Source organism: Panulirus ornatus, chromosome 4, assembly GCF_036320965.1.
Source record: "Panulirus ornatus isolate Po-2019 chromosome 4, ASM3632096v1, whole genome shotgun sequence".
NCBI classification, from domain to species: Eukaryota; Metazoa; Arthropoda; class Malacostraca; order Decapoda; family Palinuridae; genus Panulirus; species Panulirus ornatus.
Window position 1 is genome coordinate 72,965,297 of NC_092227.1, and position 17,910 is coordinate 72,983,206.

Consider the following 17,910-nt stretch of genomic DNA (forward strand, 5'->3'; position numbering starts at 1 on the left):
ATATGATGATGTCAGCTGCAAATGTGATTTGTTTTAATATATTGTCAGCTGATTTATTATATTTGTAATTGCAGATTCTGGTGATGAGATGAGCATGTCTTGAAACATCAAGAATAAAGAAAAATCGTTGTGGCACTTTTTTGAAGGTATAGTAGTCCCAGATGTGTTATGGATGCAAAGCGTGGGCTATACATGAGGATGTGTGGAGGATGGTAGAGGAGTTTGAAGTGAAATGTTTGAGGACAGTATAGTGGGGTGAGGTAGTTTGATCAAGTAAATAACAAAAGGGTAAGAGAGAGGTGTGGTGATGAAAAAGAGTGTAGTTGAGAGCTAAAGATTGTGTTACAAAATGGTTTGGATGGGAAAGATTGAGTAAAGAGAGGTTGACAACAAGAATATGTGTCAGAAGTGGATGGGACAAAGAGAGGAGGTAGACCATATTGGGGATGGAAAGACAGTGAAAAATATTTTGAGTGCTCTTCGCCTGAGTAAGCAGGAAAGTGAAAAGTGTGCGTAGGATAGAGTGAACTAGAACAATGTTGCATATAGGAGGTAATGTTTTGTCATTGACTGAAGGAAGGCATATAAAATAGCCAGGGTAAATCACTGAAACATCTGTGAGGCCTGAGTGTGGAGAGTAAGCCATTGTTTCAATGTATTACACATTGTATATCAGTTTATATATAAGGGAATTTACCAATGGCGTCTTAGCTATGTCTCTTCCTTGTATATCAGCTGACTGTTCCACACCTTCAATCTCATTCTTTTATCTCCCGTGACGATATGATCAATATGCTAAAGCGCACTTGGGAACTTATCATGTTTCATTTTCTTCGTAGTAATATTGCATACACTAGATGATGCACACCACTGAGACCTCTTGCAATACAATATATATATATATATATATATATACATGGAAGCGGAAGTGAATCATAGGGTGGGGGAGGGGGCGAAAAATCTGGGAGCGTTGAAGAGTGTGTGGAAGTCAAGAATATTATCTCGGAAAGCAAAAATGGGTATGTTTGAAGGAATAGTGGTTCCAACACTGTTGTATGGTTGCGAGGTGTGAGCTATGGATAGAGTTGTGTGCAGGAGGGTGGATGTGCTGGAAATGAGATGTATGAGGACAATACGTGGTGTGAGGTGGTTTGATCGAGTGAGTAACGTAAGGGTAAGAGAGATGTGTGGAAATAAAAAGAGCGTGGTTGAGAGAGCAGAAGAGGGTGTTTTGAAATGGTTTGGTCACATGGAGAGGATGAGTGAGGAAAGATTGACCAAGAGGATATATGTGTCGGAGGTGGAGGGAATGAGGAGAAGAGGGAGACCAAATTGGAGGTGGAAAGATGGAGTGAAAAAGATTTTGTGTGATCGGGGCCTGAGCATAGAGGAGGGTGAAAGGAGGGCAAGGAATAGAGTGAATTGGAGCGATGTGGTATACCGGGGTTGACGTGCTGTCAGTGGATTGAAGCAGGGCATGTCAAGCGTCTGGGGTAAACCATGGAAAGCTGTGTAGGTATGTATATTTGCGTGTGTGGACGTATGTATATACATGTGTATGGGGGGGGGGGTTGGGCCATTTCTTTCGTCTGTTTCCTTGCGCTACCTCGCAAACGCGGGAGACAGCGACAAAGTATAATAAAAATAAATATATATATATATATATATATATATATATATATATACAGGTGCCTGAGGATTGGCGGAATTCATGCATAGTGCCATTGTACAAATGCAAAGGGGATAAAGGTGAATGCTCAAATTACAGAGGTATAAGTTTGTTGAGTATTCCTGGGAAATTATATGGGAAGGTATTGATTGAGAGGGTCAAGGCATGTACAGAGCATCAGATTGGGGAAGAGCAGTGTGGTTTCAGGAGTGGTAGAGGACGTGTGGATCAGGTGTTTGCTTTGAAGAATGTATGTGAGAAATACTTTGAAAAGTAAATGGATTTGTATGTAGCATTTATAGATCTGTAGAAGGCATATAATAGAGTTGATAGAGATGCTTTGTGGAAGGTATTAAGAATATATGGTGTGGGAGGCAAATTGTTAGAAGCAGTGAAAAGTTTTTATCGAGGATGTAAGGCATGTGTATGAGAAGAAAGCGAGGAAAGTAATTGGTTCTCAGTGAATGTCAGTTTGCGGCAGGGGTGCGTGATGTCTCCATGGGTGTTTAATTTGTTTATGGATGGGGTTGTTAGGGAGGTGGATGCAAGAGTTTTGGAGAGAGGGGCAAGATATGCAGTCTGTTGTGGATGAGAGGGCTTGGGAAGTGAGTCAGTTGTTGTTCACTTATGATACAGCACTGGTAGCTGATTCAGGTGAGAAACTGCAGAAGCTGATGATTGAGTTTGGTAAAGTGTGGGAAAGAAGAAAGCTGAGAGTAAATGTGAATAAGAGCAAGGTTATTAGGTTCAGTAAGGTTGAGGGACAAGTCAATTGGGAGGTAAGTTTGAATGGAGAAAAACTGGAGGAGGTGAAGTGTTTTAGATATCTGGGAGTGGATTTGGCAGCGGATGGAACCATGGAAATGGAAGTGAGTTACAGGGTAGGGGAGGGGGCGAAGGTTCTGGGAGTGTTGAAGAATGTGTGGAAGGCGAGAACATTATCTCGGAAAGCAAAAATGGGTACGTCTGAAGGAATAGTGGTTCCAACAATGTTATATGGTTGCGAGGCGAGAGCTGTAGATAGGATTGTTCGGAGGAGGGTGGATGTATTGGAAATGAGATGCTTGAAGACAATATGTGGTGTGAGGTGGTTTGATCGAGTAAGTAATGAAAGGGTAAGAGAGATGTGTGTCAATGAAAAGAGTGTGGTTGAGAGAGTAGAAGAGGGTGTGTTGAAATGGTTTGGTCACATGCAGAAAAGAGTGAGGAAAAATTGGCAAAGAGGATATATGTGTCAGAGGTGGAGGGAACGAGAAGTGGGAGACCAAATTGGAGGTGAAAGAATGGAGTGAAAAAGATTTTCAGCGATTGGGGCCTGAACATGCAGGAGGGTGAAAGGCGTGCAAGGAATAGAGTGAATTGGAACGATGTGGTATACTGGGGTCGATGTGCTGTCTGTAGATTGAATCAGTCATGTGAAGCGTCTCGCGTAAAACATTAAAAGGGGCCTGGATGTGGAAAGGGAGCTGTGGTTTTGGTTCATTACACATGACACCTAGAGACTGAGTGTGAACGAATGTGGCCTTTGTTGTCTATTCCTAGCTCTACCTCAAATGTGTGCGGGGGAAGGGGGGTGCTATTTCATGTGTGGCAGGGTGGCAACGGGAATGGATAAAGGCAACAAGTATGGATATGTAAATGTTTATGTTTGTATATGTATATGTATACATTGAAATGTATAGGTATGTATATTTGCGTGTGTGGGCGTTTATGTATATACATGTGTATGTGGGTGGGTTGGGCCAATCTTTCATCTTGTTTCCTTGTGCTACCTCGTTAATGTGGGAAACAGCAACTAAGTATAATAAATTGAAATATATTGTTGACTGGTTGAGGAGGATATTCAATGCAAGTATGGTTCATGGTGAAGTGCCTGAGGATTGGTGGATTGCATGCATAGTGCCATTGTACAGAGGCAAAGGGGATAAAGGAGTGTTCAAATTACAGAGGTATAAGTTTATTGAGTATTCCTGGGAAATTATATGGGAAGGTATTGACTGAGAGGGTCAAGGCATGTACAGAGCATCAGACTGGGGAAGAGCATTGTGGTTTCAGAAGTGGTAGAGGATGTGTTGATCAGGTGTTTGCTTTGAAGAATGTATGTGAGAAATACTTAGAAAAGCAAATGGATTTGTATGTAGCTTTTATGGATCTGGAGAAGGCAGATGGAGGTGGAAAGGTGGAGTGAAAAAGATTTTGAGTGATTGGGGCCTGAACATGCAGGAGGGTGAAAGGCGTGCAAGGAATGGAGTGAATTGGAACGATGTGGTATACCGGGGTTAATGTGCTGTCAGTGGATTGAACCAGGGCACGTGAAGTGTCTGGGGTAAACCTTGGAAAGTTCTGTCGGGCCTGGATGTGGAAAGGGAGCTGTGGTTTCGGTGCATTATTACATGACAGCTAGAGTCTGAGTGTGAACGAGTGTGGCCTTTGTTGTCTTTTCCTAGTGCTACCTCGTGCACATGAGGGGGGAGGGGTTTGTTATTTCATGTGTGGCGGGGTGGCGATGGGAATGAATAAAGGCAGACAGTATGAATTATGTACACGTGTATATATGTATATGTCTGTGTGTATGTATGTATGTAAGGGGATAAGAGTGAGTGCTCAAATTACAGAGGTATAAGTTTGTTGAGTATTCCTGGTAAATTATATGGGAGGGTATTGATTGAGAGGGTGAAGGCATGTACAGGGCATCAGATTGGGGAAGAGCAGTGTGGTTTCAGAAGTGATAGAGGATGTGTGGATCAGGTGTTTGCTTTGAAGAATATATGTGAGAAATACTTAGAAAAGCAAATGGATTTGTATGTAGCATTTATGGATCTGGAGAAGGCATATGATAGAGTTGATAGAGATGCTCTGTGGAAGGTATTAAGAATATATGGTGTGGGAGGCAAGTTGTTAGAAGCAGTGAAAAGTTTTTATCGAGGAAGTAAGGCATGTGTACGTGTAGGAAGAGAGGAAAGTGATTGGTTCTCAGTGAATGTAGGTTTGCGACAGGGGTGTGTGATGTCTCCATGGTTGTTTAATTTGTTTATGGATGGGGTTGTTAGGGAGGTGAATGCAAGAGTTTTGGAAAGAGGGGCAAGTATGAAGTCTGTTGTGGATGAGAGAGCTTGGAAAGTGAGTCAGTTGTTGTTCGCTGATGATACAGCGCTGGTGGCTGATTCATGTGAGAAACTGCAGAAGCTGGTGACTGAGTTTGGTAAAGTGTGTGAAAGAAGAAAGTTAAGAGTAAATGTGAATAAGAGCAAGGTTATTAGGTACAGTAGGGTTGAGGGTCAAGTCAGTTGGAAGGTAAGTTTGAATGGAGAAAAACTGGAGGAAGTAAAGTGTTTTAGATATCTGGGAGTGGACCTGGCAGCGGATGGAACCATGGAAGCGGAAGTGAATCATAGGGTGGGGGAGGGGGCGAAAATCCTGGGAGCCTTGAAGAATGTGTGGAAGTCGAGAACATTATCTCGGAAAGCAAAAATGGGTATGTTTGAAGGAATAGTGGTTCCAACAATGTTGTATGGTTGCGAGGCATGGGCTATGGATAGAGTTGTGCGCAGGAGGGTGGATGTGCTGGAAATGAGATGTTTGAGGACAATGTGTGGTGTGAGGTGGTTTGATCGTGTAAGTAATGTAAGGGTAAGAGAGATGTGTGGAAATAAAAAGAGCGTGGTTGAGAGAGCAGTAGAGGGTGTTTTGAAATGGTTTGGGCACATGGAGAGAATGAGTGAGGAAAGATTGACCAAGAGGATATATGTGTCAGAGATGGAGGGAACAAGGAGAAGTGGGAGACCAAATTGGAGGTGGAAAGATGGAGTGAAAAAGATTTTGTGTGATTGGGGCCTGAACATGCAGGAGGGTGAAAGGCGGGCAAGGAATAGAGTGAATTGGATCGATGTGGTATACCAGGGTTGACGTGCTGTCAGTGGATTGAATCAGGGCATGTGAAGCGTCTGGGGTAAACCATGGAAAGTTGTGTGGGGCCTGGATGCGGAAAGGGAGCTATGGTTTCGGGCATTATTGCGTGACAGCTGGAGACTGAGTGTGAACGAATGGGGCCTTTGTTGTCTTTTCCTAGTGCTACCTCGCACACATGAGGGGGGAGGGGGATGGTATTCCATGTGTGGCGAGGTGGCGATGGGAATGAATAGGGGCAGACAGTGTGAATTGTGTGCATGGGTATATATGTATGTGTCTGTGTGTGTATATATATGTGTACATTGAGATGTATAGGTATGTATATTTGCGTGTGTGGGCGTGTGTGTGTGAACATTGTGTATGGGGATGGGTTGTGCCATTTCTTTCGTCTGTTTCCTTGCGCTACCTCGCAAACGCGGGAGACAGCGACAAAGCAAAATAAATAAATAAATAAATTAATATATATATATATATATATATATATATATATATATATATATATATATATATATATATTTATATATATATATATTTTTTTTTATATATTTTATATATATATATATATATATATATATATATATATATATATATATATATATATATATATATATATATACACGTTGAGATGTATAGGCATGTATATTTGCATGTGTGGACGTGTATGTATATACATGTGTATGTGGGTGGGTTGGGCCATTCTTTCGTCTGTTTCCTTGCGCTACCTCGCTAACACGGGAGACAGCAACAAAGCAAAATAAATAAAATAAATAAATAAATATATATATATATATTCATTCTTGCTTGACTTCAATCCATTGCCATTGCTACCCTGCCCCACAAGAAACAGCATCACTGCCCCCTACTTCAGCGAGGTAGAAGGAGTGAAGTGGGGAGAACCCATCCTCTGCAAATGCTCAGATTGGGGTGTCTGAATGTGTGTGGATATAATCAAGATGAAAAGATAGTAGAGACAGTATGTTTGAAGAGAGAAACCTGGATGTTCTGGCATTGAGTGCAACGAAGTTCAAGGGTAAAGGGGAAGAATGGTTTGGAAAAGTCTTAGGAGTAAAGTCAGGGGTTGGTGAGAGGTCAAAAGCTACGGAAGGAGTAGCACTACTCCTGAAGCAGTTGTTGTGGAAGTGTGTGATAGAGTGTAAGAAAGAAATTCTAGATCACTGTGGGTAAAACTGAAAGTGGATAGATAGATGGGTGATTATTGGTGCTTATTCGCCTGGTCATGAGAAGAAAGATCATAAGAGGCAAGTGTTTTGGGAAGGACTGAGTACTGAGTGTGTCAGTAGCTTTGATGCACAAGACTGGGTATTAGTGATGGGTGACTTAAATGCGAAGTTTAGTAATGTGCCAGTTGAAGGTTAATTGGTGTGCATAGGGTATTCGGTGTTGTGAATGGAAATGGTGAAGAGCTTGTGGATTTGCATGCCGAAAAAAGACTGGTGATTGGGAATACCTGGTTTAAAAAGAGAGATATACATATGCATGTGAATAGGAGAGATGGTCAAAGGGCATTATTGGATTACTTGTTAATTGATAGGCGTGTAAAAAGAGACTTTTGGATGTTAGTGTGCTGAAAGGGGCATCTGGAGGGATGTCTGATCACAATGTGCTGGGAGGGGCATCTGGAGGGATGTCTGATCACTATCTTGTGGAGGTGAAGATGAAGATTTGTAGAGGTTTTCAAAAAAGAAGAGAAAATGTTGGGGAGAATAGAGCAGTGAGAGTAAGTGAGCTTGGAAAGGACAATTGTGTGAGGAAGTACCATGAGAGATTGAGTGTAGAATGGCAAAAGATGAGAGCAAATGACATCAGGGGAGTGGGTGAGGAATGGGATGTATTTAGGGAAGCAATGATGGTATGTCCAGAAAGGTGCATGTGGCATGAGAAAGTTGGGAGATGGACAGATTATAAAAGGTAGTGAGTGGTGGAATGAAGAGGTAAAGTTGTTAGTGAAAGTGAAAAGAGAGGCATTTGGATGATAATTACCAGGAAGTAGTGCTAATGATTGGGAGATGTATAAAAGGAAGAGGCAGGAACTCAAGAGGAAGGTGCAAAAAGAGGGCAAATGAGAATTGGGGTGAGAGAGTATCATTAAATTGAGGGAAAGTAAAAAGATGTTTTGGAAGGAGGTGAATAACATGCGTATGACAAAAGAACAAATGGGAACATCGATGAAGGGGGCAAGGGGGGAAGTAGTAACAGGTAGTGATGAAGGGAGGAGGAGATGGAGTGAATAATTTGAAGGTTTGTGGGATGTGTTTGATGATAGAGTATGCTGATGTAGGGTGTTTTGGTCGGGGTGGTGTGTGAAGTTAGAGGGTCAGGGAGAATGGTTTGATTAAGAGAGGAGAGGTAGTGAAAGCTTTGTGGAAGATGAAATCCGACAAGGCGGCAGGTTTGGATGGTGTTGCAGTTGAATTCATTAAGAAAGGGGGTGGCCATGTTGTTGATTGGTTGGTAAGGATATTCATTGTATGTATGGATCATGGTGTAGTGCCTGAGGATTGGCAGAATGCATACATAATGCCACTGTTCAAAGGCAAAGGGGATAAAAGTGAGTGTTCAAACTACAGAGGCATAAGTTTGTTGAGTATTCTTAGGAAATTATATGGCTAGGAATTGATTGAGAGGGTGAAGGCATGTACAGAGCATCAGACTGGGGAAGAGCAGTGTGGTTTCAGAAGTAGTAGATGTGTGGATCAGGTGTTTGCTTTGAAGAATGTATATGAGAAATACTTAAAAAACAGATGGATTTGTATGTAGCATCTATGGATCTGGAAAAAGCATGTATGATAAGGTTGACAGAGATGCTTTGTGGAAGGTCTTAAGGGTATATGGTGTGGGAGGTAAGCTGTTTGAAGCAGTGAAAATTTTTTGCCAATGATGTAAGGTATGTGTACGAGTAGGAAGAGAGGAGAGTGACTGGTTCACAGTGAAGGTTGGTCAACAGCAGGGGTGTGTGATGTCCCCTTGGTTGTTTGATTTGTTTGTAGATGGGGTGGTTAGGTAGGTAAATGCAAAAGTTTTGGAGAGGGGTGAGTATGCAGTCCATTGGGCATGAAAGGGCCTGGGAAGTGAGTCAATTGTTATTAGCCGATAATACAACTCTGGTGGCTGATTCAAGAGAGAAACTGCAGAAGTTGGTGACAGTTTGGGAAAATATGTGAAAGGAGAAAGTTGAGAGTAAATGTGAGTAAGAGCAATGTTATTAGGTTCAGTAGGGTTGAGGGACAACATAATTGGGATGTAAGTTTGAATGGAGAAAAATTAGAGGAAGTGAAGTGTTTCAGATATCTGGGAGTGGACTTAGCAGCAAATGGAACCATGGAAGTGGAAGCGAGTCACAGGGTTAGGGATAGGGCGAAGGTTCTGGAAGCGATGAAGAATGCGTGGAAAGGGAGAACGTTATTTCAGAGAGCAAAAATGGGTATGTTTGAAGGAATATTAGTTCCATCAATATTATATGGTTGCAACGCATGGGCTATACATAGGGTTGTATGAAGGAGGGTGGATGTGTTGGAAATGAAACGTTTGTAGAAAATATGTGGTGTGAGGTGGTTTGATCAGGTAAGTAAAGAAAGGGAAAGAGAGAGATGTGTCATGATAAAAAGGGTGATTGAGAGAGCAGAAGAGGGTGTGTTGAAATGATTTGGACACATGAAGAGAATGAGTGAGGAAAAGTTGACAAAGAGGATATATGTGTCAGAGGTGGAGGGAACAAGGAGAAGTGGGAGACCAAATTAGAGGTGGATGGATCAAGTGAAAAAGATTTTGAGTAATCGGGACCTGAACATACAGGAGGGGGAGAGGCATGCACGGAATAGAATGAATTGGAATGATTTGGTACACTGGGGTTGATATGCTGTCATTGGACAGATCCAAGGCATGTGTAACATCTGGGGTAAACCATGGAAAGGTAGATTAGATATTCACACACATGCACCATGTATACATGTACTTTTTTCTACAAAGAGCAATGCATGCTTGGTATTCACCAATGTCTTACTTTTCCTTTATATTTTCCTTACCCTGGTCTTCACAGGCAAAGAAAGATTGTAAATTAAATTTCCACTGTTATTTTCTATGTTTATTCTTGATAATATGGGATGTTATGAGATACATTTCTCACTTTCAGCCAAAAAGCTATAACATAATGCAAAACAAGAGTATAATACAATAATATAAGCACTGGTTATTCTCTGCGAAACAAACATTTAATAGTTAAAATGTGAATATACTCTAGACAGAAGAGCTTCCATATTAAGGTATCAGTGTGGACTGGCTTATTAGGTATTGCTTGGTGGTGATGAGAAGAAGGGAGTCAGCCACTGGAATTGATAGTGAGGTGAAGCCATCCAAGTTTAGTTCTTGTAGGTTATGCAAGTTATTTGAGAAAGAGCTTTAATATGAGAGGAATACCACTTTTGACAATGGGACATAGAGGGTAAGCATACAGGAAGGAGAGAAATGGGGAAGATTGTGCAGAATGGTGTATATGAGGGATGCATGTAAGGCCAGGGTTAAGAGGAGACTCTGTTTACCTTGACCACCCCTTTGATGGGAGTTCCTAGAGGGAAAAGGCATCAGAGATATAATGGATCATTTTAGTGTACTGTTTTGGCCTGTAGTGTGGCTGTTGAAGTTAAGTTTGGTTCTGCAGATGCAGTTCATGGTACACATATACAGTATAAGAAGGGGCAATACAGGTTTGAAACTCTCCTTTAACACATAAATAAAAAGTAATCGCATGAGGTCGTATCATCTTTGCAATACATTACTACAGTATTATGATTTTGGTTGCAAGATGTCAATTCAGGGACAAGTTATGGTGTTCTTTCATGTGTTCTTTTGTTGATTCCTGCTGACGATGTAAAGTTAATGGCTGTGCTGGTCCTACCAGTATAATTCTCAGTTTTCTATACTGTATAACCTTCAGCAGGGCATGAGAACTGGTAAATAATTTTGATATGTTGCCATGGGTCAGTGTTCTGGGTAATATAATTTTTCATGATGAGTTTGTTAGAAAACTTTTCAATAGAGGATGAAGTTTAATGTGTACATTTTTGCAAATGGTTTTTCTTGATATTATATGCTTAAGAAATCTATCATCTACCTTGTATGTGGGGGTCATTTTCTCTAAAACAATATGTGTGTGGCACTTGGGCATTGTTGTTGTGTGTGAAAGTTTGGTTTGGATGAACATTTGTATTTCAACACCATATGAAGAATTTGAGAATCCATCATTTACTTGGACTTGTTCTAATCTTTGAAATTCACGATCAAGGAGTTCTAAAGATGAATACACACTTTAGGCTCTTTTAAAGGATGCTTGATGCCACTAAGTTTGTACCTATGTGGATATTTATGGTCTGCATTCAGGCACCTTTGTAGATTTGTGCACTTACGGCACACATTATATATTCACAATTATGAGCTCTGATGTCAATATCAAGAAAGGCAATATTATTTTTCATACACATCGTACATGTAAATTTAAGTACTAATGATACTTCCATGGTTGGCTTTAGTAACTTAAGAAATCCTTATTTCTAGCAATGAGAAAAAGTGCCACTGCCATACACCAATGGATATTGAGTTGAAGACTCTGACCCAATGGGACTGTAATTTCTAAATGCAAAAATCCCCCTAGTAGAGGAATACCATACCCATCCCTTCAACTTAGTAAACTAATTATCTGATAGGATTACAGAATGGGGTCTCTGTTGTGCTGGTTCAGAGGTGTCCCTCTAGGATATGACAAGATATGTCTGAGTGGGAAGGCAGGGTGGTTAAAAAAATTCTCCTGGATAATGTGAATTGTTTTGTCTGTTATATACTTGTAAAGGTACATATCGAATGTTGTATGGTTGCGAGGCGTGGGCTATGGATAGAGTTGTGCCCACACCTTCAAACATACCCATTTTTGCTTTCCGAGATAATGTTCTCGACTTCCACACATTCTTCAAGGCCCCCAGGATTTTCGCCCCCTCCCCCACCCTATGATCCACTTCCGCTTCCATGGTTCCATCCGCTGCCAGATCCACTCCCAGATATCTAAAACACTTCACTTCCTCCAGTTTTTCTCCATTCAAACTCACCTCCCAATTGACTTGACCCTCAACCCTACTGTACCTAATAACCTTGCTCTTATTCACATTTACTCTTAACTTTCTTCTTCCACACACTTTTCCAAACTCAGTCACCAGCTTCTGCAGTTTCTCACATGAATCAGCCACCAGCGCTTTATCATCAGCGAACAACAACTGACTCACTTCCCAAGCTCTCTCATCCCCAACAGACTTCATACTTGCCCCTCTTTCCAAAACTCTTGCATTTACCTCCCTAACAACCCCATCCATAAACAAATTAAACAACCATGGAGACATCACACACCCCTGCCGCAAACCTACATTCACTGAGAACCAATCACTTTCCTCTCTTCCTACACGTACACATGCCTTACATCCTTGATAAAAACTTTTCACTGCTTCTAACAACTTTCCTCCCACACCATATATTCTTAATACCTTCCACAGAGCATCTCTATCAACTCTATCATATGCCTTCTCCAGATCCATAAATGCTACATACAAATCCATTTGCTTTTCTAAGTATTTCTCACATACATTCTTCAAAGCAAACACCTGATCCACACATCCTCTACCACTTCTGAAACCACACTGCTCTTCCCCAATCTGATGCTCTGTACATGCCTTCACCCTCTCAATCAATACCCTCCCATATAATTTACCAGGAATACTCAACAAACTTATACCTCTGTAATTTGAGCACTCACTCTTATCCCCTTTGCCTTTGTACAATGGCACTATGCACGCACTCCGCCAATCCTCAGGCACCTCACCATGAGTCATACATACATTAAATAACCTTACCAACCAGTCAACAATACAGTCACCCCATTTTTTAATAAATTCCAGTGCAATACCATCCAAACCTGCTGCCTTGCCGGCTTTCATCTATATATATATATATATATATATATATATATATATATTTTTTTTTTTTTTTTTTTCTTCATACTATTCGCCATTTCCCGCGATAGCGAGGTAGCGTTAAGAACAGAGGACTGGGCCTTTGAGGGAATATCCTCACCTGGCCCCCTTCTCTGTTCCTTCTTTTGGAAAATTAAAAAAAAAAAACGAGAGGGGAGGATTTCCAGCCCCCCGCTCCCTTCCCTTTTAGTCGCCTTCTACGACACGCAGGGAATACGTGGGAAGTATTCTTTCTCCCCTATCCCCAGGGATATATATATATATATATATATATATAGGGGATAGGGGAGAAAGAATACTTCCCACGTATTCCCTGCGTGTCGTAGAAGGCGACTAAAAGGGAAGGGAGCGGGGGCTGGAAATCCTCCCCTCTCGTTTTTTTTTCATTTTCCAAAAGAAGGAACAGAGAAGGGGGCCAGGTGAGGATATTCCCTCAAAGGCCCAGTCCTCTGTTCTTAACGCTACCTCGCTATCGCGGGAAATGGCGAATAGTATGAAAAAAAAAAAATATATATATATATATAGCTGGTGACTGAGTTTGGTAAAGTGTGTGAAAGAAGAAAGTTAAGAGTAAATGTGAATAAGAGCAAGGTTATTAGGTACAGTAGGGTTGAGGGTCAAGTCAATTGGGAGGTAAGTTTGAATGGTGAAAAACTGGAAGAAGTGAAGTGTTTTAGATATCTGGGAGTGGATCTGGCAGCGGATGGAACCAGGGAAGCGGAAGTGAATCATAGGGTGGGGGAGGGGGCGAAAATCCTGGGAGCCTTGAAGAATGTGTGGAAGAAATACTTCCCACGTATTCCCTGCATGTCATAAAAGGCGACTAAAAGGGAAGGGAGCGGGGGGGCTGGAAATCCTCCCCTCTCATTTTTGATTTTCCAAAGGTAGGAACAGAGAAGGGGGCCAAGTGGGGATTTCCCTCAAAGGCTCAGTCCTCTGTTCCTAAAGCTACCCCGCTATCGCGGGAAATGGCGAATAGTATGAAAAAAAAAAAAAAAAATATATATATATATATATAAGGAACAGAGAAGGGGGCCAGGTGAGGATATTTCCTCAAAGGCCCAGTCCTCTGTTCTTAACGCTACCTCGCTAATGCGGGAAATGGCGAATAGTATGAAAGAAAGAAAGATATATATATATATATATATATATATATATATATATATATATATATATATATATATATATATATATATATATTATCCCTAGGGATAGGGGAGAAAGAATACTTCTCACGTATTCCCTGCGTGTTGTAGAAGGCGACTAAAGGGGGGTGGGGGGCCTGGAAATCCTCCCCTCTCGTTTTTTTTTTTTTTTTTTTAATTTTCCAAAGGAAGGAACAGAGACGGGGGCTGGATGAGGATGTTTCCTCAGAGGCCCAGTCCTCTGTTCTTAACGCTACCTCGCTGAGGCGGGAAATGGCGAATAGTATGAAAGAAAAAAGAAATAAATATATATATATATGTGTGTAATGTGGCAGTTGAGGGAATAATTGGTGTACATGGGGTGTTCAGTGTTGTAAATGGAAATGGTGAAGAGCTTGTAGATTTATATGCTGAAAAAAGGACTGGTGATTGGGAATACGTGGTTTAAAAAGAGAGATATGCATAAGTATATGTATGTAAGTAGGAGAGATGGTCAGAGAGTGTTATTGGATTACATGTTAATTGATAGGTGTGCAAAAGAGAGACTTTTGGATGTTAATGTGCTGAGAGGGGCAACTGGAGGGATGTCTGATCATTATCTTGTAGAGGTGAAGGTGAAGATTTGTAGAGGTCTTCATAAAAGAAGAGAAAATGTTGGGGTGAAGAAAGTGGTGAGAGTAAGTGAGCTTGGGAAAGAGACTTGTGTGAGAAAGTACCAGGTGAGACTGAGTACAGAATGGAAAAAGGTGAGAACAAAGGATGTAAGGGGAATGGGGGAGGAATAGGATGTATTTAGGGAAGCAGTGATGGCTTGTGCAAAAGATGCTTCTGGCATGAGAAGTGTAGGAAGTGGGCAGATTAGAAAGGGTAGTGAGTAGTGGGATGAAGAAGTAAGATTATTAGTGAAAGAGAAGAGAGAGGCATTTGGACGATTTTTGCAAGGAAATAATGCAAATGACTGGGAGATGTATAAGAGAAAGAGGCAGGAGGTCAAGAGAAAGGTGCACGAGGGGAAAAAGAGGGCAAATGAGAGTTGGGGTGAGAGTGTATCATTAAATTTTAGGGAGAATAAAAAGATGTTTTGGAAGGAGGTAAATAAAGTGCATAAGACACGGGGGCAAATGGGAACATCAGTGAAGGGGGCTAATGGGAAGGTGATAACAAGTAGTGGTGATGTGAGAAGGAGATGGAGTGAGTATTTTGAAGGTTTGTTGAATGTGTTTGATGATAGAGTGGCAGATATAGGGTGCTTTGGTTGAGGGGGTTAGGGAGAATGATTTGGTAAACAGAGATGAGGTAGTAAAAGCTTTGTGGAAGATGAAAGCCAGCAAGGCAGCGGGTTTGGATGGTATTGCAGTGGAATTTATTAAAAAAGGGGGTGACTGTGTTGTTGACTGGTTGGTAAGGTTATTTAATGTATGTATGACTCATGATGAGGTGCCTGAGGACTGGCGAAATGCTTGCATAGTGCCATTGTACAAAGGCAAAGGGGATAAGAGTGAGTGCTCAAATTACAGAGGTATAAGTTTGTTGAGTATTCCTGGGAGATTATATGGGAGGCCATTGATTGAGAGGGTGAAGGCATGTACAGAGCATCAGACTGGGGAAGAGGGGTGTGGTTTCAAAAGTGGTAGAGGATGTGTGGATCAGGTGTTTGCTTTGAAAAATGTATGTGAGAAATACTTAGAAAAGCAAATGGATTTGTATGTAGCATTTATGGATCTGGAAAAGGCGTATGATAGAGTTGATAGAGATGCTCTGTGGAAGGTATTAAGAATATATGGTGTGGGAGGTAAGTTGTTAAGGGCGGTGAAAGGTTTTTATCGAGGACGTAAGGCATGTGTACATGTAGGAAGAGAGGAAAGTGACTGGTTCTCAGTGAATGTAGGTTTGCAGCAGGGGTGCGTGATGTCTCCATGGTTGTTTAATTTGTTTATGGATGGGTTTGTTAGGGAGGTGAATGCAAGAGTTTTGGAAAGAGGGGCAAGTATGCAGTCTGTTGTGGATGAGAGAGCTTGGGAAGCGAGTCAGTTGTTCGCTGATGACACAGCACTGGTGGTTGATTCAGATGAGAAAGTACAGAATCTGGTGACTGAGTTTGGTAAAGTGTGTGAAAGAAGAAAGTTGAGAGTAAATGTGAATAAGAGCAAGGTATTAGGTACAGTAGAGTTGCGGGACAAGTCAATTGGGAGGTAAGTTTGAATGGAGAAAAACTGGAGGAAGTGTAGTGTATCCAGATTCCATCACTAAGCTGGAAGAAGTGGATATCGAAGAAGTTTTTAACATTGATAATGAGGCTCCATTTGTTCATTCATTGACTGATAGGGAAATAGCTGAAATGGTTCTCAATCAAGGTAGTTGTGATTGAGATTAGAGTTGATGAAGATGACTTTGTTAACATTGCAGAAAACTTGCCTATAGACAACATAGTGAAAATGTGTGATGGACTTATCGAAGGATTAGAGCAGTGTGCACTCCTGTCAGTCTATAAAATCAGAGACTTCTTAGACAAAAACCATTGTCAGTGAGGCAGATGACTGTGGAGGAAACATTTAAAAAAGCCATCCAGCAGAATACCTCCTCATCCCTAAAGGACCCACTTCCAGATCCCTCAACTTCTGATGTTCCTTTCCATGATGATGTCAACAGTGATGTATCCTCCCCCTCAAGTTTCTGAGGCCATATGTAGTTCTAGTATTTGTTGCTGCAGAGATCAAGATTATTTTTGATAAGTGCAAAACATTATTTTCATGTGAAATACGAATTTCATCTCCTAAAATGGCATTTGTGAGCATAACATGATCAGCAACATTAATGCATTAAAATTTTTCTCAGATTTCATTACATTTACAACTACCTGTAATTATTGTAAATTAAATGCTTATTTGCTTATATATCTCAAATAAAACCTAAAACAAAATACAGTGTACCATACTCTTTTAATCAAAACACAGCATCATAGGTGAAAACTGAAAACCTGCATTTGTTTGTTGTTGTTTAACAGCTGATACAGGTATTCTGCTGATTGTGTTTCATATCTTTTTACTTTTAAGTACTTATGTGTTGATAAGTGTAAGAAAATGATTGCTTATCTGCAGCTTATAAATTCAGAATCAGGAATAAAGGAGATCCCAAACAACCACAAATTGTCCACATGAGCAGCTGAGGTTGTGACACCTTAGCTCTCTGATGGTTCAGTGTTACACAAATTTGTTTCATGCAAAAAATCATTAAAAATATTGTATGAATTACCTTCAGGCTATGTGTATAAGTTGCATATGAAACATAAATGGATTTTGTGACTAGACTTGGGTCCCAACCCCAAGATATCTCATTATATATATGCGAATATTCCAAAGTCCGAAACACTTCTGGTCTCAGTTCTGGAAAAGAGATACTTAACCTGTATATATATTGTAAGAGGTCACATTGGTGCATATGATCTAGTATGGAACGATGTGGTATACTGGGGCTGATGAGCTGTCAATAGACTGAACAAGGGCATGTGATGCATCTGGGGTAAACCATGGAAAGGTCTGTGGGGCCTGGATGTGGATAGGGAGCTGTGGTTTTGGTGCATTACACACAACAGTTAGAGACTGAGTCTGAATGAATGTGGCCTTTTTTGTCTGTTTTCCTTGCACTGCCTCTCTGAAAGGGGGAGGGGGTCAGTAGTACTAGCGATACTATTTCCTGTGTGGTGGGGTAGCAACAGGAATGGATAAAGGCAAACAAGTATGAATATGTACATGTGTATATATGTATAAGTGTATAAGTCTGTGTATATGTGTGTGTATATGTTAATATGTATATGTACGTATATATGCATGTATAGGCGTATATATATATATATATATATATATATATATATATATATATATATATATATATATATATATTTTTTTGTCGCTGTCTCCCGCGTTTGCGAGGTAGCGCAAGGTAACAGACGAAAGAAATGGCCCAACCCACCCCCATACACATGTATATACATACGTCCACACACGCAAATATACATACCTACACAGCTTTCCATGGTTTACCCCAGATGCTTCACATGCCCTGATTCAACCCACTGACAGCACGTCAACCCTGGTATACCACATCGATCCAATTCACTCTATTCCTTGCCCTCCTTTCACCCTCCTGCATGTTCAGGCCC

General features: G+C 40.9%; 1 long non-coding RNA gene across 9 annotated transcripts in view; it reads left to right on the forward strand.

Annotated features, from left to right (window-relative positions):
• Positions 1–17,499, forward strand: part of LOC139767381 (uncharacterized) — a 332,929-nt gene extending 315,430 nt beyond the window's left edge. For 5 of the 9 annotated variants that reach the window (XR_011717069.1, XR_011717068.1, XR_011717063.1 and 2 more), the window contains exons 3-4: positions 75–146; positions 16,158–17,499. This is a non-coding gene — a long non-coding RNA (uncharacterized lncRNA). The remainder of the gene's footprint in view (positions 1–74; positions 147–16,157) is intronic. The other 4 variants (XR_011717048.1, XR_011717054.1, XR_011717059.1 and 1 more) reach the window with 2 other exon arrangements.
• The last annotated feature ends 411 nt before the right edge of the window (positions 17,500–17,910 follow it).